This window comes from Talpa occidentalis, unplaced genomic scaffold (assembly GCF_014898055.3).
Source record: "Talpa occidentalis isolate TD23 unplaced genomic scaffold, MPIMG_talOcc4v2.1 talOcc4.3, whole genome shotgun sequence".
Classification (NCBI taxonomy): Eukaryota; Metazoa; Chordata; class Mammalia; order Eulipotyphla; family Talpidae; genus Talpa; species Talpa occidentalis.
The window spans coordinates 35,538,886-35,563,673 of record NW_023603184.1 but is presented as its reverse complement, the minus strand read 5'-3'; the positions used below and the strand labels follow the sequence as shown (position 1 = coordinate 35,563,673).

The following is a 24,788-nucleotide window of genomic DNA, read 5'->3' as shown; positions in this document are numbered from 1 at the left end:
GGTAGAAGTCCCCCCAATCTGGATTGGCCCAGAGCAAGGCCCCAAAGCCTGGCACAAGTCCAAAGCACCTTTCAGTGGGGACCCACAGAAAAGGATCAAACCACCAGACAAGTCTGGAAGGAAAAGAACAAAACCAAAATCAAGGTAAAAGCTCCATTGTCACCTCCCCACGGGTTTCACCCTCATCTGTGTCACCCAGTCCACGACCAAAAGGCAAGTGCAGTTTCTTCACGAGTCTCTCTGCTCCATGTGCCTCCTCCAGGTCTCCTTCTGGCTCTATCATGCTTCCTTCCTTCTCTTCTCTTTAGCTCCACCCTCCTTTGGGTGTGGCAGGGAACTTGGAACCTCCCTCTTTCCTGGGGACCACCCTGTTACAGTAAGATCTCAAAAGAAGCCCCAGCATCTGAGACATGAGAACCATGCAGGCAGATTTCCCTCCCCTTCAGTATTGCTGTGCTCTTTTTGGTGTGACACTAAGGTCTTCTGCTCTGCAGTGTGCTTCCTGCATTTATAGGAATAATTGAATGCGTAAATAACAAGGGGAAAACCTCATTTTTATTAATGTGTCAAGTACAATGCAATTGTGTGAGCTTGGAATGAAGATGCATTTTATTCAGGTGTATTTGATATCCCTGTTATTGTGTGCTAGTGTTACCCATTCATTAGTTAAATCGAGTGAAGCTTAGTCCAGATGAACAAATGCACTTCAGAGTCTTAACAAGCATTTTTTCCCCCTCATGGAATGAGTAGAGATTTTCCCCCTTGTTTATCTATTTTCTGAGAAGAATTATTGAAGGCCTGGTATTTATTTTTAATTACTCAGTGGAATTCACAAATGATGTCTTATTCTGGCCTTTTTGTGTGAAGGGTACATATATGTGTGTATATAATTATATATGTATGGAACTAAATATATATAATTTACTTGTTTAATTTTTTAAAATAAGTTTTTGTGTCGTTTTTGGCAATGTGTGTCTTCATAGGAGTTTGTCTAAGTTGTGTGCTTTGTAGATGCAAAGATACTCATAATGATTCTTTCTCATCCCTTCAATTCCTACAATATTCACCGTAATGTCCCTTTGATACCAAGCAAAACCAAGGTGCTTCACGGGGACTCCAAACTGAAAAGAGAAATAACCCATGTTGTCTATGCTATTTGGCTTTTTTTTTTTTTTTTAGATTTATTTATTTATTTATACAAGCACTGGGTCCAGTCAGAAGCACGGGAGGGTGAGAGAATTCGCCTGTTTTCTTACTTTCTCTCTTTCTCTCTCTCTTTCATTGTCTCTCTCTCTCTCTCTCTCTCTCTTTCTTGGATTTATTTATTTATATAAGCACCGGGTACAGTCAGAAGCGCAGGAGGGTGAGAGAATTCACCAGAGCCAGAGCAGGGAGCAGAACAGGCAGAAGGACCGAAGGACACTGCTGAGGGGAGCAGCGGGTGGCAGGAGAGGTCTGTGTGCCATGTGGGACCCTCCTCCAGTGGCCTGGGGTGGGGGGTGGCCTGGGAGAGGCCGGGGATCGAACCGCTGCAGAGGCTGCGGGCAGCTTCGCAACCCAGCGCTCAACTGCTGCGCCAACTGGAGGCCCCCTCTTTTATTTTTAATTGTAGTGATTTGCTTTTTCCCTTTTTTCTTAGTTTATGTCTCGTCGATTTTATTGATATTTTTATAGAACAAACTTTTAGATTTTCATTAATTTCTTTTATGTTAATTATTTGTTTCTGTTCTCTCATATTTTAGTGGGTGTGTGTTGTACGTGGTTAGCTTACTGTTCCTTTTCTAGTTTCTTAAAATGGAAATTTAGAAAACATCTTTTCTGGTTTAGTGTTTAATAATATAAATGTATTGCTTTAACTGTATTCCATATATTATTATTGTTTTGATTTGATTTTCATTCAATCCAACTTATTTTCAACTGTTTTTGCAATTTTTTTCCTATTTACCTTGGAATGTGTGTGTGTGTGTCTTTTTTTTTTTTTTTAATACAGGCATGTTTTATTTATTTATTTGTTTGTTTGTTCGTTTTGTTTATACATGCACTGGGTACAGTCAGAAGCGCGGGAGGGTGAGAGAATTCACCAGAGCCAGAGCGGGGAGCAGAGCAGGCAGAAGGACCGAAGTACACTGCTGAGGGGAGCAGCGGGCGGCAGGAGAGGTCTGCACGCCATGTGGGACCCTCCTCTGGTGGCCGGGGAGCAGCCGGGGATCAACCGGCGCCGCAGAGGCCGTGGGCAGCTTCGCAACCCAACGCTCAACCGCTGCGCCACCGGGGAGTCCCTTTTTTTTTTTTTCTTAAATTGCATTGATTTAACAACTTGGTGAAGTTACAGATGAGACATTCTAAGTTACTGGTTTCTGTTACTTTTCTAATGAATATATTAATATGCAGTTTAGAGAAAAAACTGAGTAAAAATAGTCAATCAGCTTCACATATGTGTGTGTAAAATTCAAGGGACTGGATGAAGTCACTTATAGAGAGAGTTTAATGTGAGGAGAGAGAGACAGGAAAAGCACCTACATTAATGGTGTCTGTGTGCACCTCATAAAAGGTTATGCAAACTTCTTGAAGAGTATTATAATTTTTTAAATTCCCCTAAGCCTGGCATAATGCTTGACAATAGTAGCACATACATTCCATTTCGGCTGAATACATGAAAGACTATTAATTATTAAGTCATTTCAGAGGGAGTCTGGCATTTGGGGAATAAAATTATGGGTTTCTAGTTTTCCTTACAAGTATGACTCATCTCCAGATACATACTTGACTTCCACAAGAGTCAAAACTGTTTCTACCTCTTGGGGAAACCTGACAGCATCACATGAGTTCTGGAATGTCTGGCCTAGGTCTTATCTTTGCATTTGTCTCTGACAATGGGACCAACTCTACCCCCCTAATCAGGGGGCAAAGGAGATATGATGAGGCCTTATAAGTGGAGAGAACCTATTACTTCTTGACACATGATTTTTTAAAAATAATTAATTTTATTTTTCTTTTCGCCTAGGATGTGACTGACATCATACAAAGGTATGTGTGGGAGGCCAGAGATGGTCTTTCTGTGCTGTGGAGAGATGCCTAATGATTTTAGAGTAACCTCGTGTTCACTAACAACGAAGTATCATTGTGGGCAGAGAAATATGGGTATACATTTGTCTTAAATTCCTGTTTATAAAAAATGAGTTGAAAATGGATCAGATACTACGGAAAGGAATGAAGATGGTAGGAAGCTGACAAGTTTTTGGTCAGTAGTAGCTTTAAAGATAAAGTATTTGACAAATGGCCAATAGGCATATGAAAAATGTTCAACATCGCTAGTTACCAGGGAAATCCAAATCAAAACCGCAATGAGATACCACCTCACTCTAGTGTGAATGGCCTGCACCAAAAAAAAAAAAAAAAAAAAAAAAAAAGGGAAACAACAAATGCAAGACAGGATGTGGAAATAAAGGATCACTCTTACACTGCTGGGGGGATTGTAAACTGGTCCAGCCACTATGGAAACCTTAATGGAGCTTCCTGATAACACTAAAACCTTATTTCCATCTGATCCAGTGATCCCACTCCTAGGAATCTACCCAAAGAACACAAAAACACTAATTTGAAAGGAAAACTGACTCCTATGTTTATTGCAGAACTATTTACAGCAGCCAAGATTGGAAAAAACCCAAATACCCCAAAATAGATGAATGGATCTATTCATGGTGGGAGATCCATGGGAAACTACTATAACCATGGATATAAAAAAAATTAATAAGTAAAAAAAATCAAGGCCTTGAGTTATCAGACCTCTGTAACCTCATAAATTTTTTTTAAGGATAATTTTTTAAGCTTCTTTCTTTTTTTTTTTTTTTACAGATTTATCTATTTATTTATACAAGCACTTTGTACAGTCAGAAGCACGGGAGGGTGAGAGAATTCACCAGAGCAGAGCGGGGAGCAGAACAGGCAGAGTGACGAAGCACACTGCTGAGGGGAGCAGTGGGCAGCAGTAGAGGTCTGCGTGCCATGTGGGACCCCTACCCGGTGGCAGGGGATCAAAGTGGTGCTGCAGAGGCTGCGGGCAGCCCCGCAACCCAGCGCTCAACCGCCGCGCCACTGGAGACGCCCTGTAACCTCATAAATTTTATACACTCTGTGTGCTTATATCTAGGGTTCTTGCACATCATAGGTGCTTGACTTTTATAGGGGGAAGCCCAGATCTTCTTTTTCTGCCATGCACCCAGAATTAGCAACAATACCTTTATATCTATAGTTCATCTCCTATATTGTGGGATATTTGGGCCCAGCTGTAAGAAAGTGATTCATCTCCTCACACACTCTGGCCCCAAGTATCAAGAGGCAGCATCTTACTTTAAATTTATGCCTGCCTGGCAGCATCGACCTCTTTCTGAACACATAAAATCCAGACCACTGTTTGGCTGGAGATCATCATGTATTCTTTTCCAAATGTTTGCAATTATTCTCAGAGAGCCTGAGTCTTAAATGTTATTCTGAGGGCCTCCCTAGTGGGGAGTAGAGTTTGAAATCTTGGTTGTCTCCAGGGAGTGTTCCAAACTTGATGTAGCTCATACACCCAGGAGCCAGGTTCTGGAGCCTTCCTTCTGTTTTTCTCTCTGGATCCCAAATGCATGTGGTGACTTTTCCACACATTCCTTTTTTTTTTTTTTTTTTTTTTTTTTTTAAAAGATTTTATTTATTTTTATTCATACAAACACTGGGTACAGTCAGAAGCTGAGAGATTTCACCAGAGCCAGAGCGGATGACCAGGCAGAAGGACCGAAGTACACTGCTGAGGGGAGCAGCGGGCGGCAGGGAGTCTGCGCGCCATGTGGGACCCCCTCCGGTTGGCCAGGGAGCAGCTGGGGATCGACAGGCGCCGCGGGAGGTGCGGGCCGCTTCGCAACCTAGCGCCAACCGCTGGCCACCGGTGAGGCCCCACACATTCCTTTTTTTAAGGTAATAAAGTTTATTTTGTCAAATCTGTTATTACACATAATTTCATATGGTTTATAGCAAGTAGAGGGATAGATATTAATGATTTAACTTTGTAAGGAAGAATCTGCTCTTTAGAGGTCAAGTTGTTCCCAGCGTCACATAGAGTTAGATATCAGCCCATTTTTTTCTGACTCTGAGGTCAGTATTTACTTTTTTTCTCATAGTTTCCAGGTAGATTTCAAGTGCATTGCTTGGAGTGAAGTGATAAGAAGTCAGTAGTTTTGACAGGACAATATTAGAGGTGTGGGGATCTATGTTTCTCATTCTAGGTGTTGGGATTTCACTCTGAAGGAGCCCAAAACTTTTCCCGAACAACTAAGACGTGTGTACCAAGCTCCGGATATGAGAGGGATGCTGCGAGGGCTTACTGGTGAGGCGGGGTCAGCAGGCTGGGTGACTCGGGGTGGGGGGGGGGTGTTGCAATGGCAGGGACCAAGTGAGGAAGAAACGCAGCTTTTCGGTGTGGCCGTTGATGCTGGGGCCCTGGCGACCGTGGCTGAGGAAATGTCCTGTTGAGTGGAGATCAGCCAGGAGTCAGCAGTACCCTTATTTACTAGTTTACTCCCTGCCATAGTTCCAGGAACTTCCCTTAATCTGGAGAGGAGATAGAGTTCAGTGCTGTGTCCTTCGCTTAGATTTACCAATTTAGATTTCTTTTTTCTAATCATTTCAGACCTGGCGAGTGTGCGATGCTACTGGGGTAAGGATAAATCTTCGTGTCATCAAACTTCTCTACTCTATTCATGTCATCTTTCTGAATTTTTTGATTTCTAATAGAGCTCATATTTTAAAACTCATGTTTCTCATTCTAATACACAGACTGAGTCTGCAGTGTTTTATTTCTCCCTAAAACCAAAATTCTTTCCATTTCCTGCTAAGTTATTCTCATGATTTTTCTCGCAATGTCATGTATAAGGACACTTCCTGTCCCTCACCCAAACCTTTAATTTTTCTGCAGTTGATGTCACCTTGAATCGGGCCATCAATGGACACTGTGTTGAGATTTCTGCAAATAAGAAAGAACTGAGATATTTGTGTGACAACAATCCAGTTAGAAATGGGAATTGCTATTATGATTATTCTGTCGTGGGATCACCACTTCTCACAAATGGGAAACATTACTGGGAGGTAGATGTATCCAAAAAACGTTCCTGGATCCTGGGGTGTGTGGGGAAAACCATTACAAAGCACATTCAAAGCTGTTTGCCATGAGAGCTCGTGCGCTTATTGTTCAACAAGATTTTTATGCTGGATTACAGCCTGCACGAAACATATGGGCTATAGGGTTAGAGTATGGATCAGAGTATCGTGCTTTTGATAAGGACACTCACTCCAAGAAACCGAAGATCTTGTCTCTTTCCATGACAGTCCCTCCCAGTCGTGTTGGGGTTTTCCTAGACTATGAGGCGGGCACTGTCTCCTTTTACAATGTCACAAACCATGGATCACTCATCTATGAATACTCCAAGTGTTGCTTTCCTACGAGTATTCTTCCATATTTGAATCCTCTGGATTGTACATTCCCCATGACTATTTGCGTACCAGGCCCCTGAGCCTCTTGAGCCCTCATGCACTTCCCTGGAGTGCCTTTTGCCTTGGGGGCATCTAAGGCACTGAGCTTATTTCCAACATTCTGCCACCTTTTTCTTGCTGCCTCCTTTCTTTTGCATTTTGACATCCTTTATTTATCAACAGGGTGTATCACTTACCTTGTGTCAGATTTTTCCTAAATGTCATGCACATTAGGAGAGACTCTTAATTTATTAATTTCTATTCTCCCGAGGAAAAATGAGGCCTCCCGCCCTCTGTCAAGTGTTTGCGATCTCATTTTCTCTGCCATTGACTGAGAAAATAAAGGCATTAAGTAGTAAATATCATAAATGATAGGTACTAAGAGAGGATGTTGTGTCCAGAGTGTTTTTTTTTAATTTTTTTATAGATTTATTTATTTATGTATGAACGGGGGTTCAGGCCAGATGCATGGGAGGGTGAGAGGATTCACCAGAGACAGAATGGAGAACAGAACAAGCAGGTTGACTGTAATACACTGCTGAGGGAGCAGCAGGTGAGACAAGAGAGGTCTGCTGCGCCATGTGGGATTCTCACTGGCGGGCTGCGATTGAACCAGCGCTGCAGAGTTTGAGGACAGCTTCACAGTACGGCTCTCAAACACCTGCGCCACCAGGGAGGCGCCCAGCGTGTTTAAATTCATGTCTTGTCACTCCATATACCAGCAGTTTAACCTGGAATAAATACTTAAAAGCTGTGTTAATTTCCTTCATTTTTATTTTTATTTTTTTATACATTTTTACATCATTTTTCATTTTTGCATAATGTGTGCATTTTCATCTTGGTTATAGTCCCTGAACAATTCCCACCCCCTTGTTTTTTTTTTTTTTTTAAAGATTTATTGATTGATTGATTGATTGATTTATACATACATTCATCAAGCACTGGGTACAGTCAGAAGCGCGGGAGGGTGAGAGAATTCACCAGAGCCAGAGCGGGGAGCAGAGCAGGCAGAAGGACCGAAGTACACTGCTGAGGGGAGCAGCGGGCATCGGAGAGGTCTGCGCGCCATGTGGGACCCTCCTCCGGTGGCCGGGGAGCAGCCGGGGATCGAACCGGCGCTGCAGAGGCTGACGGACAGCTTCGCAACCCAGCGCTCAACCTCTGCGCCACCGGGGAGGCCCCACCCCCCTTGTTTTGATGCTACTTACTCCTCTTTTCCCCCTTCCCCAGCCCAGTGTTTCTCTGGTTTACAGTTGCTTGCTGATTTTCTTAAATTCATGTTGGTCAAAAAAGCACAACTGCCCCACATTGTGAGAAATGAAATTGCTACAGAGTGTGATCTTTGTAAAAATGGAGGTTCTGTGTTCCCTGCCTCACATAATGAAGGGCAGAGCTAGTGGGGAGGAGAAGCTGAAGACAACTGGGAGGAGATCCCCAGAGGGAGACTGGAGGAAGCATGTGGAGCAGAGGCACGTGAGGAAGGAGGCCTGCTCGCTTCTCAGCTTTGGACTTACACCGTGGACTTGGGGGACACGGAAGGACTTGTGGAATCTGAGACATGGAGAGATACTTGGGAGAGGGGTGGTGGGTGGAGGCCGACAATGGCAGCCATTACCTTGATTTGTACTTTATTTTGCAATTTTCCTTCCGGACTTGCTTGCCACCTGATGACTATTTTCTGTGGTTCCTTGCCAGAAGGTGCCTTAGACTGGTGGCAAGCTTTGGGCTTCAGTGGCCTGCTTTGGGCCAATCCTGTTTGACTGGACACTTACCTTCGAGGATTGAATAACTTGGGGTGTTTTACTGGAAACTGTTAACGCTTTCATCTTTCTTTGCACAGTATCCTTTCACACTAAGAATATGTATTAGTTTTCTTTCAACAGGGTTACTCTGGCTTTGTTTTAGAAATGGAACTTGACTAAATTTTACATGGTCTTTGAATTTTAGCTTATTATGAAATAAATGGTTCTGTATAGCCCGCTGGTCTTAAGTTTTTCATTTACCTGCAGTAATTCTATTTCATGGAAATTCTGAATTTGAGTTCTGTTTACCCAGCTGCTGCTTCATTGAAAGAGTAAGAAGTACACTTTTGGGATTTAACAATGGTGTCAGTAAGTGTTTGTCCTGGTCAGACTAACTTTGCAATTATGGACAGTAATGCAGAGCTTCAGGCCACGTGTCTTTTCTTCCTGTGATAGGAGGGGAACTATTTCTACGATAGATGATGATTGAGGGCTTGCTGGAATCCTGGTGTCTTTGGGTATTTTTTTTTCAGCTCATTACCACAGAGTTCACTAGAAATAAAAGTGGGGCCTCCCCGGTGGCGCAGCGGTTGAGCGCTGGGTTGTGAAGCTGCCGCGCAGCCTCTGCAGCGCTGGTTCGATCCCCGGCTGCTCCCCGGCCACCGGAGGAGGGTCCCACATGGCGTGCAGACCTCTCCTGCCGCCCGCTGCTCCCCTCAGCAGTGTACTTCGGTCCTTCTGCCTGCTCTGCTCCCCGCTCTGGCTCTCGCGAATTCTCTTGCCCTCCCGCAATTCTGACTGTACCAAGTGCATGTATAAACAAACAAATAAATAAAAACATGCCTCTATAAAAAAATATATATATATAAGTACATTGTTGGTCAGAGAGTAACTGCTGCTCTCCTGCTTGCCACCACCCCCCGCCCCGAAATTCCCCCCTCACCACTTTGGAATGACTTTTGATGAAACAGGTTCCAAGGTGGAAAGTGCTTCTGTGTGTTTATGTGTTTGTACCTATATTTTAGGATGCATTTGTGGGCACTGGCAAAATTGATCAAAGTTTTCCCCTTGCTTTTGCCTTTCCATCACTCCATTGCTCTGACTATGAAGTCTGTGCCTCACTAGAAAACAAATCTGTACTCTGGAATGATTAACAAATGACTATTTCCTGGAATGCCCAGTCCTCCAGTTCAGAATGAAGTACTTAGTTACAGGGAAATAAAAATGTTAATTTCTATATGCATCTGAAAAGAGCTATATATTGGAAGGTTTCTACTTTTTTGTTTTGTCTTTTGTTTTTCTTTATTTTTTCTTTATTTTTATACAAAAGCTGGGGTACAGGCCAGAGGTATAGGAGGGTGAGAGGATTCACCAGAGACAGAGTGGGGAACAGAACAGGCAGACTGACTAAAATAAACTGCTGAGAGGAGGAGCGGGCCAGACAGGGGATGTCTGCTGTGCCATGTGGGATCATCGCTGGCCGGCCTGGATCGAACACATAGCGCCAAGTCTGTGGACAGCTTCACCAGTTGTCGCTCAACCCGCAGCGCCACTGGGGAGGCCCGGAAGGCTTCTATTTTTTAACAGAATCTCCTCTACTCAGACAATCTTCTGCTGAAAAGAATGTGAGACTTTTAATTTGCTTCCAATTTCACTCTCTTCTCAGGAAAAGATCAGAAAACCCTGTGAGTCCTGGGGTCAGAAAACCTGATGTGTGCCAATTGTGTCCCACCACACATATCACCCCGTGCAGTCTTCTACTCAGTTTCAAAATCAACAAGAGGAATAGATTTACCAAGAGGAGCAAAAACACACACTCTTCTTAGAAAAATATGCATTGTAAACTAGAGCAGGTTCTTGCACAGAGCACACAGCAATATACAGAGGGGTAATAATGTTCCAGAAAGATGAAAAAGAAAGTGCTTGGGCTGGGAATGGGATAGTCACACACTTACACACGCACACATATGTGTATCTATGTGTGTGTATGTACGCACATAGATATACAGTTTCTTTATCCTAGGCAATCTTCAAAAATATCGTATGAAGAAGGAATTCCTAACAGATAGCTGAAAGAATATATAAACTTATTGATGCCGCTGTGCATTGTGACTTTAGCCCTTGAGCCACCACAGGTTCTTGTCCCACAAAACTATAAAAAAGGAATTTTCAGACATTTTAGATGAGTATCAGAAACAAACCTTAAGAAAGTAAGGACAAGGTTATTTGAAGGAAGAAAGCAAGAACTTCCCAGTATGCTGTACTTGGGAGGGGCAAGGAAGGCCTATCTAGGGATAATTAAACCTCCCCTCCATCCCCCCATACTAAAATCTTATCGTCCTTTTTTGTGATTGGCTCTTCCTCCTAGTGGCTATACTCCTCTGGGCAGAGGTGCCCATTTTCCCAGCTCCTATCTTAGTAGTTTACCTCCCTGTTCTTGGTCTCCTAAAATTTGCTTTTACTGCTGGCACTGGCCCTCCTGAATTTTTCTGCCCTTATCTCAGGGGCCTCCCTTAAGTCTCCCTAGTCCCTGCTTGAACCCTGCCTGAAGCTACATACTTAACCCTAACTTGCCCTGGGTCTCAGTAGGAGTCAGTGCTCAGCCTCCCATGGCTAATGAGTGGAAGAGGCAGTATTGGAACTGACTCTGTATTTCTCCAGCACAAGCGCCTTCTCTTGAGTATGTCCCCAAAGAAAAGGTAGGAGCATTTTCCCTAGGATGTTGGGTGGGGAGGGAGACGCCAGAAGATGCTGATCTGTTGAAGAAGCTGGGCACACCATGGGAAACCTCGGGTGCCAGGAAGTAGAGGTGAATGCTCATTATAGTTCCTATCAACGAACACGGGCAGTCATTGTAATGGCTAGAGTCAGGGTGAGCTCTTTCATGACCAGGCTGCTCTTGCGGGTAAAATGATGTAGAGAGCGAACACTCTGGACAGTTAAAAACCTAAACTTTGAAATCAGACAGAATTTCATTATCAGGGTGATAATGCTTCTTACTAGTCCTTTTTAAACTAGCTTTTTTTGGATTCAGTTTCTCATTAGAAATAGCAATACTGAGGCTGAACTGATAGAAATGATGTAGGAATTAAATGATAAAATTCTGTGATTTCTCATTTCCTAGAACATGAGCACTGATGCAGATTAGTATCTATTAATTTTCTCTCTGGGTTGAAATCATGGATATTAAAGAATGAATATTAATCTACTTTAAATATTACTCCTTTTGCTTTTCTTTGAAATAGAATATATAATTTTCTGTTTTTTTAAGATTTGCTTTTATTTATTTATGCATACAAGAACTGGGGTGTAGGCCAGAGGCAAGAATGGGAAGGAGCAAACTCTAAGCCAGTGGATGATGTTCTGAACGGATTCCACCCTCATGTTCATACTGAAGATAGAGAGCATGGTGCTGTAGATCTGTTGCCCCCTTCCCCCAAAAGTTAGACAGGATTTCCTAGATCCAGAGTAGCCATTTCAATATGTGGTAAATGGAAAGAAGGTCCATTAAGATCCTGTGAGAACCAGTTTCATGAGAAACTGTTACCATTACTCGAAAAGTTAAGTTTTCCTAAGTATAGGGATCTCTGCAGAAATATTTTTTTAAATAGGAGAAACCTGTCTTAAGGAAGGCAAACAATCAAAGGCAATGTTCTGTCATATGAAGTCATTTCCTCATGATGTAAAACCCTCTCCTCTCTCCCTGGTGACTCAATTCCCTTATAATAGGATATAAGCCCTTGCTGTCTTCCATTTACTTTAGAATTTACTGCTGTATGATTCTCTCTACACATCCTATTCAATTTGGTGTTTTTCTCATACTCATTTGTCTGATGTTCATTTATGCATCTAGTCTCAGAACAACTCACGGTGGTAAGGGAACTTTCCCCTGTACCCAGATAGCTGTTGAAGGAGAGATATTAATAGATGTATTTTTTTATGTACTTTATGTGACTGAACTGCAGGGAATTGGTAGCTGAGAGAGTGTGACAAGTATTCCTCCTCTCCCTGTGAGTCCCTGAACTACTACATGTCCTTGGTTAATATCATGGGATTCTCGTGTGAGATATTAGATTTAGCTGAGAGATATCAGCTCCTGTCAAGTGATTTCTGGAAACCTGGGTGAGTAGGAATCCTGAATTCACAATTCACACAATTTTTCAACATGAGTTTTAAAACATGGCTCAGTGCCAGCCACTGCATCATGAGTTTGATCCTCAGCAAGGGAGCTAAACCACATGGGCCCAGCAGACCACTCCGGTCTCGCCCGCTGTTCCCCTCAGCAGTGTATTTGAGTTGATCCCCCTGTCCTGCTCCTCAGGCTGTCTCTGGTGAATCCTCTCACCCATACCTCTGCCATACACCCCAGTTCTCTTACGCATAACGTATGATGTGCAAATATTTTCTCCATTCAAGTAGATGTCTTTTTGTTTTAATGATAGATTTTTTCACTGTGCAGAAGACTTTTTTGTTTCATGTAGTCCCATTTATTTATATTGTTTCGTGTCTATATCATTGGAGAAAAATACACAAAGACATCCCTAAGCGAATGGCATGGAGGGTTTTGTTTGTTTTCCTCTATGTATTTTGTGGTTTCAAAGATTGCCATCCAAGTCTTTAATTCATTTTGAGTTATCTTTTGTGTAAGATGTGACATAGTTCTCTAGTTTCCTTCTTTAGCATGTGGCATTTTAGTTTTCCCCGAATAAGTTGCTGAAGAGACTTTCCTCTCTCTGCTGTTTATTCTTGACTCCTCTGTTCTATAAATTGTCCATACAAGTGTTGGTTCATTTCTGATGCTCGGTCCTATTCCATTGTTGCTGGAACAACTTACTTGCAGGGCAGGAAGGATGAGAAACATCTCACTGGCCAATAGATTGCTTTCACTCTTCACTTTCAGGAAGGTTAAAACGTAACTTTAGTGGACAGTAATGCAGAAAGATTCTGTCACATAGCCTGCTTTCCATGCAGTGAAGCCAACTGTTTCTAGCTGGCTGAACTGGGATAGATGCGTTTACAGAACTGCTTGTGCTTGAGCCATTGCAAGCAGCTTCAGATGGGCAGTGCACTTGGCAGGCGTCTCCTTTTCCTGCCTGACAGAGGTGCTCAGAAGCATGTGCTTCTCTATCCAGTGTATCATGTGCACCTTTTCCTTTCAACACATCGTGTTCTGCACAGACATATAATAGTCCAGGTGATTCTTTACATTCTTGTATGATCCTTGTAGTTGTTCCTGATAAACACCTTCCAAGGCAATAGTGGTGTTATTCCTCCGGACATCAAAAAGTAATGACGCTATTAACCAGCACCCGCTGTGAATTCTCTAGCTCAATTGCATGGTGGATGTGCTCAAAGAAACCTGCTCCATTTCTTAGCTTAGGCAAGTTTTTTGTTCAATGAATTTCTGAGAAAATTCTCTAAAAGAGGTACACTTTTTTAAACTAAATAGACAAACAACCTTCTTGTTGATACCGCAGAGAAAGTTTCTGAAGTAATCACATACGTTTCTTTGGATAGAAAATACAGTATCAGTCTTGCTCCAAGAAAAGGGAAGCCTGTTATGCTGACTGGCTTTAGAATAAGGACTAGAATTTTAAAGCTTCAATATTAGGAATTTGTACGTTTGGATTATGATGTATCACACAGGTGGGGATAAACCTACCTGCTCTCAATATTTCTGCCATCTGCCACACCAAGCCAAAACATAAGACTGTCTATGGAAAAGAACTTCAATACAATCAGTGTGCAATACAGAGAAGACAATATAGTTTCCAAATCAAGCACCCAAAGTTACCCATCCCCTCATGGGAAAAAGTGCAGCCAAACAGGATTGGCCAAAGAAAGGCCCACAAGCCTGCCACAAGTCCCCAACACCTTTAGTCGGGGACCCATAGACAAGGGTCAGAAACTGACCAGACAAGTCTGGGAGGAAACCAGAAAAAAATCACAATCAAGATAAAAGCTTCCATTGTCACCTTCCCTTGGGTCTCTCACCCACATCCTTTCAGCCAGTCCAGGATGAAAAAGCAAGTGCAGCTTCTTCCCATGTCTCCAGGCTCCAGGTACCTCCTGCTTCCTCCCTATGACAGTCTCCTGCTGCAGGGGCAGGATGCACCACTGAGCAGGTTTCCTATGAGCCCAGCAGACTGGGTAAAGGAGAAGTTCAGGAGCCCTCTGTGGATGTCTCAGGCTTTTCTTAAGCTTTACATGTATTCTGGCAAACAGGTACTCGGCAGGCAGGGGTTTCTGGGGTCCAGGAGGCGTCCAAGTCCCTGGCAAGTCCTCACTCTGGGCTTCTCTCTCCCCTTCTCTCTCCTGCCTCTCTCCTGCTTCTGCTTCTCTTGGTGACTGTCTCAATACTCCTCCCATGGCCCACAGAGGTAAACAGGACAGCTTACAACAATGTAACAACAGCAGGTGCCCCATCAGGCAGGGCAATCCTAATGGTGGGAGGACAGAAAAGCCTTAAAACCATTTACCCTCCACCTCCCTAGCTGCTTCTCCCTGCTCAGTCTGTAACAGGGTGGTCCCCTAACAAGTCCACTCTCCCTGGATGGGGCAGGAAATCTGGTTGGTGCCTCCCCTTTTCCTGGGGAATGCCCTCTTAGAGTTTCAGTTTCATTTTACTCCACTCTTCATCTCTGTGGCAGTCAGGCCAAGTCCATCCTGACCATATCTGTGTCTGGCCTGTCTTCATTCTTCCCCAAGGAGTCACAACTTTTCCTTGGTCTCTGAAGGTCTGTTGAGAGTTTCTGGAACAAAGAGTTTGAAAACTTCAGAGGAAAAACTGATTTGGTGAGTCTAACTTTTTCATGGGAAGGCCAAGGTGCCTCTGAAAAGGGGAAGAGGCCCAGCTTGCAGGCTGCCTGCTGATTGCATTAACTGAAGGGTAATGTAGGGGAGCAGTGGCCTGAAAAGAAGGTGGGTTTGAAGGAGGAAGGTTTTGTTTACTTCAGAGGGACTGACATTTCTCCAGGCCGAATCTACCCACAACTCCTTCCTATTCTATTACTGAGAATTGTATCTTTTGCGGACAGAGAGAATCCTTGACTTTTTAGAAGTAGAAAGCGCCTTTTCCACCAAATACAGGAACGCAGGCAGAGGGGTTTGAATCCTAGGGGTTAATGTTACAGTGTACGAGTGTCATATTTCTTCATGATTCTATACATTTTCCTCCTCGTTGTGGACTGTCTGCCCTGGGGAACCTTGATGCGTGATGGTTGGCAAATTCTGCACCTCATTTCTAGTGACTGCTTCTCGCGCGGGTTGATCTCTGTAGTTCCTTAGAGATCACTAACCTTGTTCGTCCTTCTCACTTATATCTGATGTCATTTTAATGAAGGAGATGTGGGGTTCAGAGAGCGGTTCTTGGGTAATGACTGAGAAAAGTTTTAGTTAGCTCCCCATTCAGCAGCTTTCGTGCAGTCTCCCCATGAGACAAAGACATTTAGTTATATCCAAAAGGGCAGGTTTATTATAAAGGATGCTTGTGAGGTCGGTTTTGGAGATCTTGGGTTTGAGAACCAATTCCTTGGGTTGACACTGGGAAAAGCTTCACCAGAGCTCCCCTTTCATGGCACTGGTGAGTTTCCCAAGCCAGTTTCTCCCCAAGACAGAGATGTCAGTTATATCCAAAAGGGCAGGTTTATTATAAAAGGGAGATAAGAATAAAGGACATTTGCCTATGATGGAGGACAAGTATTAAAAAAAAAACCTAAAAAGGAGGTGCCAAAAGACCAGAAACCTGCTTACACAAGGAGGTGAGGGTAGAAAGGATTAAAATAACCATCAACACAGCTATAAAAACCGAGATCCTTAAGTGCCAAAGCCTAGATCACAAAGGTCAGACCCAAGCTAGTATCAGGCTGCTGTAGGGAGTGTCTAGAGCAAAGGCCAAAGGGTAAAGGTATGGAGATTGAGCCCATTGTGGAATCTCCTGCCCCTTTCAGATTCTGCAGAGTTATCCAAAATCAGCAACTAAGGGAAACCTCCAAGGAGTGATCCCCTCCCAAATAGAAGACTGTATCAGTGCAGTCTCTACAGTGGCTGGGGGCTACACTTCCCTTGCCCACCTGTGATTATAGAGAAGCTTCTTTTCACCCACTCTCTCCTGCAGGGAGACCTGTCCCATGCTTGGGCTTCTCTTCACTGACCTCCCTCAGTGGAGGCCGCTCCCCTCTAGGCCTCCTGCCTGAGCCTTGCAGGCCTCTCTCAGCAAACCTGTCTCTTTCTGGCAGCTCTTCCTGCCCGCTTATGTCTATACAAATGTCCTTTACTCTTCTGTCCTTTTCCTTTATAAACCTGCCCTTTAAATACAACCAATGTGAAAGGGTCGGCACAGTAAAGAAAATAAGTACCAGACTAAGTTTCTCAAATATGGGGAAAATTTATTGGGCCCCCAGGAGAAATTCAAGGACCCAAGGTGTGGTGGGTGAAGTCAAGCTTGTTGCCAGGGGAGGGAGGCTTTTATATGGCATGGAGAGGTCAGGCAGGAAACTGGGGTAGCAGGGTGGGGGAAAAAGTTTGTAGGGCATGAAAAGATTTGTAGTGAGGCAAGAGGGTTATTGTCTGAATTTTCTAGGTGGGCTTCCTGGTGGGCTTTTGCATTCTGGCCTCCTGCATGGACCTTTCATACCAGCCTTTTGTTGATAGGAAAAGGGGCAAGGGTTCTTTCTTTGGCTACTTCTTGCTGAAAGGGGGCGAAGACCAAGAGGGGCGGGGGTCAGGCCTGGTTATGAGGGTCTTCTGCAGGGATGCAAGAATGTGGGTGGAGAAGGAATTGGTTAAAGGTGGTATGAGACATTTCCAGAATGCGAGCCGGTATGAATTTTAGGAGGCGAGGAGGAAAAAGAAAAAATAAGGTTCTCATTTGTACTGGCCCCAAGAGTGGAAGGAGCCATGACACTATAGGATTTTGAAACCATGTCAGCGGAGCCTGCTGGTTTTGGAGAGTGATCTTGTTACAGGGCAGGGAGAGGGTCAGCCCAGACCCCACAAAACCTGCCTGTTTTAAATGGGTTCTGCCATCTGCCTCATCAACACAAAACAAATGAGACTTTAATGGGAAAGAACTTTAATACAATTTGAAAACAATACAGGAAAGGCAAAAAATATAGTTTTTAAATCTAACACCCATAGTTACCCGTCCCCTCGTGGGTAAAACTCCATCCAAATGGGATTGGCCCAGAGCAAGGCCCCAAAGCCTGGCACAAGTCTAAAGCACCTTCCAGTGGGGACCCACAGAAAAGGGTCAGAAACAACCAGACAAGCCCGGAAGGAAAAGAGCAAAATCAAGATAAAAACCGCCATTGTCACTTTCCCATGGGACTCTCAACCACATCTGTGTCACCCAGTCCACGACCAAAAGGCAAGCGCAGGTTCTTCATGGGTCTCTCGGCTCCATGCATCTCTTCCAGGGCTCCTGCTGGCTCTATCCTGCTTTCTTCCTTCCTCAGTCTCCTCTGCAGCTTCTTCTCTCCCTGGTCTGCTCCACCCTCCATTTTGGGTGGGGCAGGAATCCTGGAACCTCTCGCTTTCCTGGAGACCACCCTGTTAGAATCTGAGGCAGTGAGGTGAGCTGTCTTTATAAGGATGTTAAAGACACAGAGGTTTTTTCTAAGGAGCATCTATTCATTCATAAAAATCCTGGGCAGAAATAAGGCTGTGTCCCAGGGTTCCACCTGCCACGCCTGCGGCCTCAAGAGATGATGTTAGTATTAAAAAAAAAAAGAGAGATGATGTTAGGCTAATGCCCACCATAATCATGAGGAAAGCCCTTCGTTTAGTTTGGTGTGGTGAGAGCAACCACCCCAGTTTGGATTGTCCCTATAGGGAGAGTTGTGGGACTACCAACACTTGGACACAAGAGTCTGGGGTAGAAGAATTGATACACTGAGAGAGAGCGCCATTGCCCAGAAAAAGGATCCCCTTGTTGTTTGGAGGGCAGGAGTAACCGAAATGTTAGAAGTGCAGGAGTGAAGCCAACAAGGGCGTCAGTTGGATAGCAGGGGTAGCTGTGATTGGAATCCCAGAGGGGGACTGAGCATTGGGGAATCAGGCAAGAAGCGTCTGTTATGTTGGTCATTGTGGTATTGAGATTCATTGGAACTGCTGCCAGTGGAGACCTCTGAAGGGACGTGCAGAGGAAACAAGAGGGGGTATTACCCAAAAGAGTCATTTCCATACACAGGACACTGGGCTAGGGGAGATTTTGACAAGAAATGTGCATCCTAGTAAGACCCAGGTTACAACATACATACTGTTTGTCTTCGGGGGCACGTTTGACCCATGAGAGATGGTGCCAGGACGGGTCTCCCAGATGTGTTACCGCTGTGGGCGCGGTGAGAATAACCATGTGTGGACCGGTCCACTGAGGCTGCAGTGGCTTTGGTTGAAGCGATTTGAGCAGGACTTGGTCTCCCGGATGCAGTGGTGGGGAAGGTCAGTTGAGAAGGTGGAGATCTGAGTCAGGACTAGGTAAGGACCGGTCTGAGTGTTCCTGAAGCAGTTGCCTGAGTAGGGAGAGGTCAATCCTGTCCGGGTTGGTGTCAACGCAGTGGGTGAGCTGCAAAAGAAGGTGGGCGAACTCACCCTAGAGGTGACATGCGAACACAGGTTTGACGATGGGAACACATCTGCCAGACTTTTGCACTCGAGGAGGGGTGAAAGAAGAGCAGAGTCAGGATTGGGTAAGTGGGCATGGCCCTGCGTGGAGGGTATCGTGGACTTGTGGAATGACCAACTCCGCCTGTTAAAAAGAGCATAGGGGCAGGGTCTGCAGCCAGAGTCAGTTGTGAGGGCCCTTGCCGCTGTATCAGCCTTGTTACTACCTGTGGTAACATGAGATGCCTCCTTCCCAATTTTCTACTCTTATCCTCTATCAGTATTGCTCATCCAGAAAGAAAGCTCAGCTGAGAGATCAGGAGTAAGTAGGAGGAATTTCTTTGCAACTTTTATCTTACAAAATGATTTACTTGATGATGTTAATGTATACATATGTCAGAAAAGAGAGTATAACAAGATCCCAAGGCCCCGAGGAAGGACAATTAGATTAGGGGAGCCCCTGTACTTCCTCCTGTGCAAGCTGCAGCTATTAGCGGGCAGAGTGAAGGGTACCCGTTGATATTGAAAAGTGGCCTGCTTCTCTCAGCTAATAAGAGGAAACAGTTTGAGGAAATGGAAAGTAGTTTAATTTGTGGACAAAGTGAGGAGAGCAGCAGACTGTCTGAAAGACCACTTTTCTGTCCTTTGGCAGAGGGCAGGAGTATTTATACAAATTAGTAAAACAAAGGGGAGTTGAGCCAGGGTCTGCAAAGGGAGGCAGGAAGGGTCAGTATGTCCTTTTTTTAAAAAAAAATAATAATAATAAGGATTAGCTTTTTATTTATTTATTTGTTTGTTTCTAAAGATTTATTTATTTATTTATACAAGCACTGGGTACAGGCAGAAGTGCGGGAGGGTGAGAGTATTAGCCAGAGCCAGAGCGGGGAACAGAACAGGCAGAGTGCTGAAGTACACTGCTGAGGGGAGCAGGGGGCACAACAGGAGAGGTCTGCGGGCCATGTGGGACCCTTGCAGGTGGCCTGTGATCTAAGTGTTGCTGCAGAGGCTGAGGGCAGCTTCACAGCTCAGTGCTTAATCGCTGCGCCAGCAGGGGAGGCCCAGCATGTCCTTTTGATGTAGGCCTACCTGTGGGTGCCAGCTTGCTTTGCTGACACCTGCTGTTTCACTTATTATCTTCTTTGGAATGTCCTTCCTTTTGCTGAGACTGCAGAAGACATACTTGTTAAATACAAAGGATAAGAATACTTACTGACAGGAAAAAAAACCTGTCCTTTTCTCTGCATCACCCCCACTCTACCCCACCCCTGCTTTCTGGGACCTGCTTCAGAACAGTTTTTCCGTGGTTCTCTGCCTGAAGGTGCTTAGATCGGTGGCACGGTTTTGGGCCTCTGTGGCCTCACTTTAGCCTTGTTTGGAGATTTACCCATTAGTGGATGGACAATTTTGTTTAGAAAATATCCTTTCTTTTCTCACCCTCTGCACACTAATTCTATTAAAGTGATATTCCACTGAAGGTTTGCTTTGCCTTTGTGTTTACATGACGTGGGTTTTGCAGTTGTTGGGTTTGGAGGGCAGGGCTCTTCACTCTGGGGAATGTGTCACCAGAGGCTCGCGGCGAGTTTTCCGAGCGAGTTACTCCATGAGACAGTGATGTTAGTTATATTTAAAAAGCAGGTTTATTATAAAAGGGAGAGAAGAATAAAGGACACTTACATAGACACATGCAGCAAGAGGGTGCTGCCCCAAAAGGGATGGGTTTCCTAAGACAGAGACCTGCATGGTTACAGGCAAGCAGCTTTGAGGAGAGCTGCCTCTGCTGAGGGAGGTCAGTGAGGGGAAGTCCTGGCAGGTACAGGTCACAGGCAGGCATGAAGGCTACTGCCCTGCGGAGGGAGAGAGTTGGTGAAAAGGAGCACCTGCATAGTCACAGGTGGGCACAAGGAGGTCAAAACAGGAGGGAAGAGCACAAGGGGATATGGTGACGGTTCTCAAGTGATACAGGGGTGGGAGAACTATGGGAACTACAATTATATAAGAAAAAAGTTAACAACTAAAAAAAAAAAATCAAGCCTTTGTGTTGTCAGACCTCTGTGACCTCATAAATTTTATTCACTCTGTGTGCTTATATGTAGGGTTCTTGCATATCATAGGTGCTTGACTTTACACGGGGAAGCCCAGATCTTCTTTTTCTACCATGCACCCAGAATTAGCAACAATACTGTTATATCTATAGTTCATCGACTATCTCGTGGGATATTTGGGCCCTGCTGTCAGAAAGTGATTCATCTCCTCACACACTCTGGCCCCAAGTATCAAGAGGCAGCATCTTACTTTAAATTCATGCCTGCCTGGCAACATCGACCTCTGCCAGGGACCAGCCTCTGGCAAAATGTCGTGTCAGGGGTTCCTGAAAGGATGAGACAGCCTCGGGGAAAACAAATGATCTGAAACTTAGGGACTGAGGGGAAGGGAATGAGGAGACACCGACACTTGGTGAGGTGTTAGTATCTTCTGCCGAAAGGCTCAGCAGGTTCTTTATTTATACATTTTTTGCAAGCATTGAGATTACATTATCAAGTGCATAAAAACAAAGCAGAAACAATTAGTGCAACTCTTTTTCTGTGCTCTCAGCAAGAAGGCAACCTTCAAGGTTAATAAAAAACTAAGTCTTACACTAAAATTCATTGTTTCAGCTAAACAATAACCTAAGACAATGGATAGCCCTCAGTACATTCCTATCAGCTAAAGCCTAAGCAAAGAAAGGACTTTTTTTATTCTCATGGCCTTCACACCAGGGGCCGGCTGCTACTCAGCTATCAGAACTTCCTCTACCGAGAAACTCCTTAACGCAAATAGCTTCATTTAAGAACTTTCCCAAGAAACTTCAAGGGAAGGCAAAAGAAGGACTTAGAATAATAGTTGTATTGTAATGCTTGTCAGGCATGTTCAATAACTTGTCTCCCATTGTCAAGTGGGCCAAATTGTTTAATAATTAGTTTTTAAGAGATAATTTTCCATGCTGTTTATTTACAGTATACTGATGCATATAATGTAGCGCCTAATGTACTTTTTGGGAAATTTTTCTCCTTTTATGACCAAGAACAAAAAGTGAAGGGATCTTAGATCTTCAGCCCCACGGTGTGAGGCACAAGGAATCTTCGGCCCCACTGTGTGAGGCCCTTTAACTTCCGCCCCCACGGTGTGAGGCCCTTTGAGCTTCGCTGCTTGCCAGTAGTTTATCTGGCTGGGGCTACAAGGCCTCCTGCAGCAGACCTGCTTCAGAACAGTTTTTCTGTGATTCCCTGCCTGAAGGTACTTTAGATGGGCAGCACGGTTTTGGGCCTCAGTGGCCCCACTTTAAGTCAACCTTGTTTGGACATTTACCCATTAGTGGATGGACAATTTTGTTTAGAAATATCCTTTCTTTTCTCACCCTCTGCACACTAATTCTATTAAAGTGATATTCCACTGAAGGTTTGCTTTGCCTTTGTGTGTACATGATGTGGTTTTTGCAGTTGTTGGGTTTGGAGGGCGGGGCTCTTGGGTTCACTCTGGAGAAGGTGTCACCAGAGCTCCACCTTCAGAGGCTCGCGGCGAGTTTCCTGGGCCAGTTTCTCATGAGACATGATGTTAGTTATATTTAAAGAGCAGGTTTATTATAAAAGGGAGAGAAGAATAAAGGGCAATTACATAGATAGACACATGCAAGAAGAAGGTGCTGCCCCAAAAGGGACAAGTTTGCTAAGACAGAGACCTGCATGTTGCAGACAGGCAGCCTTGAGGAGAGCTGCCTCTGCTGAGGGAGGTCAGTGAGGGGAAGTCCTGGCAGGTACCTGTCACGGGCAGGCAGGAAGCTGCTGCCCTGCGGAGGAAGAGAGTTGGTGAAAAGGAGCACCTGCATAGTCACAGGTGGGCAAGGGGAGTGCTGCCCCAGCCAGTGCAGAGACTGCCCTGATGGAGTCTTCTCTCTGGGAGGGTCACTCCTTCCTGGAGTGGTTGTTTGTTATTGACTTGGAATAAACTATGTGGAATTTGAAAGGGGACAGATTTCTACTATGGCCCTAATCTCTGTATGTTTACCTTTAAATCTCTTCCCCTGACACCCCCTACCTGCTTGTGTCTTGTGCTTTGTGATCTAGGCTTTGGCTCCTAAGGATCTTAGCTCCTATACTGGGTTAATGGCTAGGTTAATCCCTTCTAACCCTACCTCCAGCTCTTGGCTTTGTGAGCCAGGTTTCTGATCTTGTGGGTTTCCTTTCTACTTTTTTCTATGCTTAGCCTCCATCATGGGATGACTAGATCCTTTAGAAAGTAGAATTCTGGGGGATCCCAAAATACCCATAGGTTGTGCACTCACAATGCAACAGAAGCTGCAAGTAAAGTGTGTTAAATTGTTACCGGTTCTGTAGGGTTTTGTCTGGTTTCCTCCAATCCATTATACATAAATCTTGAAAAAACAGTCACTGGTTTCAAGTGAGAAACATTTATTGTGGTCACACTAGAAGAGGTCAGGCAGCAGCCACCATGAGCCACACTCCCTAGTTGAGAGCATCAAGGATCCTGGTTTTATGAGGCTTATCATGGGACCGGGCTAGTGGGAAGTAGGGTAATGGCTGGGCTTGGGTTTTCTAGCTTGGGTTTCAGGGCCTTTAAGCACCCATAGATGCTTCATCTGGTCTCACATTAACACCCTCCTATTGTTACAGGGCAGGGAGAGGGGCAGCCCAGACTCCACAAATCTGCCTGCTGTAAATAGGTTCTGCCATCTGCAGCATCAGCACAAAACATGAGACTTTAATGGGAAGGAACTTCAATACAACTTGGAAACAATACAGAAAAGGCAAACAATCTAGTTTCTAAATCAAGTACCCAAAGTTATAAGTCCCCTCGTGGGTAAAACTCCATCCAAATGGGGTTGGCCCAGAGCAAGGCCCTAAAGCCTGCCACAAGTCTAAAGCGTCTTCCAGTGGGGACCCACAGAAAAGGGTCAGGAACAACCAGACAAGTCTGGAGGGAAAAGAGCAAAATCAAAGTCAAGACAAAAACTGCCATTGTCACCTCCCCAGGTGTCTCACCCACATCTGTGTCACCCAGTCCACGACCAAAAGGCAAGTGCAGTTTCTTCACGTGTCTCTCGCCTCCACATGCCTCCTCCAGGTCTCCTTCTGGCTCCATCCTGCTTCCTTCCTTCTCTTCTCTTTAGCTCCACCCTCCTTTGGGTGGGCCAGGGAACCTGGAACCTCCCCCTTTCCTGGGGACCACCCTGTTATACTATGACAAGGGAAAGCGCATCCCAGCTCTTTAGTTTTTCAGCAACAGGAAGGTAACAAACAAGGACCAGGTTGAGGGGGGGGGTGCTGTAATGACATTATTATGCAAACTGTATTTACCCATCACCAAGTGAAGGAGGAAGTAAGTTGGGCGAGTAGGCAGTTAGGGTCACCTGCCCAGCCTTGAGAGGGCTTTCTAAACCGTGCCTAAAACAGGGACTAATATAAACTGATCCACATGTTGCAGAGAAGAGTTGGGGAGTGGGCCCTAGTCTGGGGGATGAAAGACTTCACCAGAGACAGACTAGAGAACAGAAAAGGAGATTTTTTTTTCTTTTTTTAATAATAAATTTTATTTTTATATTCCCCATACAATTGCTACCCCCTTATTTGACCCCAATCCCTTCCCTCCCCACCCCCACCCCCCATAGAGTGTCTCTGGTTCATAGTTGTTTGTTGATTTTGATATTTTCTTTCATATAGTTATTCTTTTTCCTGGTCCCTTAGATTTAAGTTTTCTAGATTCCTGCTATGAGTGAGACCATCCGGTATTTTTCTTCAGAAAAGGAGATTTTATTGAAATACACAAGTGAGAGGAGCAGCGGGCCAGATGAGAGGGCCTGAGGCTGTTTCTACTCCAAGCACCATTGATTGGTTGGGTGACTAGTCTTGGGTGTGTCCTGACTCTGCATCTGTATCTTCAGCT

The 24,788-nt window shown here is 44.6% G+C and overlaps 1 protein-coding gene across 1 annotated transcript in view; it reads left to right on the top strand.

The window, feature by feature from the left end:
• The window catches only part of LOC119254979 (tripartite motif-containing protein 5-like), a 37,196-nt gene that overhangs the window by 11,603 nt on the left and 805 nt on the right, over positions 1-24,788 (top strand). The gene's annotated exons all lie outside the window — the stretch shown is intronic.